Genomic DNA, 1,268 nt, shown 5'->3' on the forward strand with positions numbered 1-1,268 from the left:
TCTGTTTCCCCATCCTCATATATAAATATATTTACATATGTACATGCATTTATTTAAACCTCTATTTTTGTTGTTGTTCTAGTGAGTTGCCATCAAACTGATTTTGACTCACAGGGATCCTCCAGGACAGTGAAGAACTATCTCACCAGCTTTCCAAGACCGTCATCTTTACAGAGGATTTATACCAGTGTGGAAGCGTACACACACACACACACACACACAAAGAAAATAAGTCTCAAGAAGAATGTGACTTACCTCAGATGTCTGTGTTAGTGATAGACGTGGGGCTAGAAGGCGAGCTCCCCATCTCAGTCCTGAAGCAGGGGACTAATGCTAATGCTCTAAGGGAAAAGTGAGATCCAACGTACCAAGCCCATTGCTGTTGAATCAACTCTGACAGGTAGCAACCTATATAATGGAGTAGAACTGGCCCACAGGGTTCCCGAGGCTGTAATCTTTGAAGACACAGACTGCTGCATTGTTCTCCCACAGAGGGGCGGGTGGGTTTGAGCCAGAAACTTCTCCATTGTCAGCCGAGTGCTTAATCACTGTGCCACTCGGGTTCCTTTGGGGACCATAAAAATGAAGGCAGGCGGTAGTGAGCGATGTGATTAACAGTTACACTCTGTATTGAAAATAAGAACTGAATGGGGATGTAATCCATGTGTAGATATGTACATATGTCCATGTACATAGGATGTCAGTGGTTGGAAAATCAATGACTGAGAGAAGTCAAGCATAAGAGATCAGAACTATAGTCAGGCTATTGGGATGAAAAATTAATCTGGCAACTCTAAATTAGCATGTACTGAGATGCTCTTTATATCTTAAGTAGAACATAAGGAAGAAAATCATTTACTATACAAAAAAGACAATTCTACAGCAAAAAAACATTTAGATTAAAAAATACCTGGGATATGGGATGGGTATATCTACAAAGTTTTATTTTTCCCTCTTGTCACAGTAATAACACATTGTCAGTACTAAAGTATGAGGGTAAGTTAAAAAGTATTGCAACAAATTAATAAACACCATTATTAGTGCTTGCTTCAGCAGCACATATACTAAAATTGGAACAATTCATAGAAGATTACCATGGCCCCTGCACAAGGATGACACACAAATTCCTGAAGCGTTCCATATTTTTTTAATTGAAAGAAAGAAAAAACCTCTATTAAACAAAAATTTCAAAATGTGAAGCTATTGTTTTTTGGTGTATCCCCCATCTTGGTCTATACCCTTATGAAGGTGGTATTTCCATCTCTCTG

General features: G+C 38.9%; 1 non-coding gene and 1 pseudogene across 1 annotated transcript; one reads left to right on the forward strand and one right to left on the reverse strand.

Moving 5' to 3' along the window:
* The window catches only part of LOC115872367, a 102,025-nt pseudogene that overhangs the window by 62,747 nt on the left and 38,010 nt on the right, over positions 1-1,268 (reverse strand).
* Positions 1,041-1,147, forward strand: LOC115872409. Its single transcript, XR_004047815.1, has one exon. It is a non-coding gene; the product is annotated as a U6 spliceosomal RNA (small nuclear RNA).

The sequence above is a fragment of the Echinops telfairi genome, unplaced genomic scaffold (genome assembly GCF_000313985.2).
Source record: "Echinops telfairi isolate 266 unplaced genomic scaffold, ASM31398v2 ScPeMD7_7424;HRSCAF=8462, whole genome shotgun sequence".
Lineage (NCBI taxonomy): Eukaryota > Metazoa > Chordata > Mammalia > Afrosoricida > Tenrecidae > Echinops > Echinops telfairi.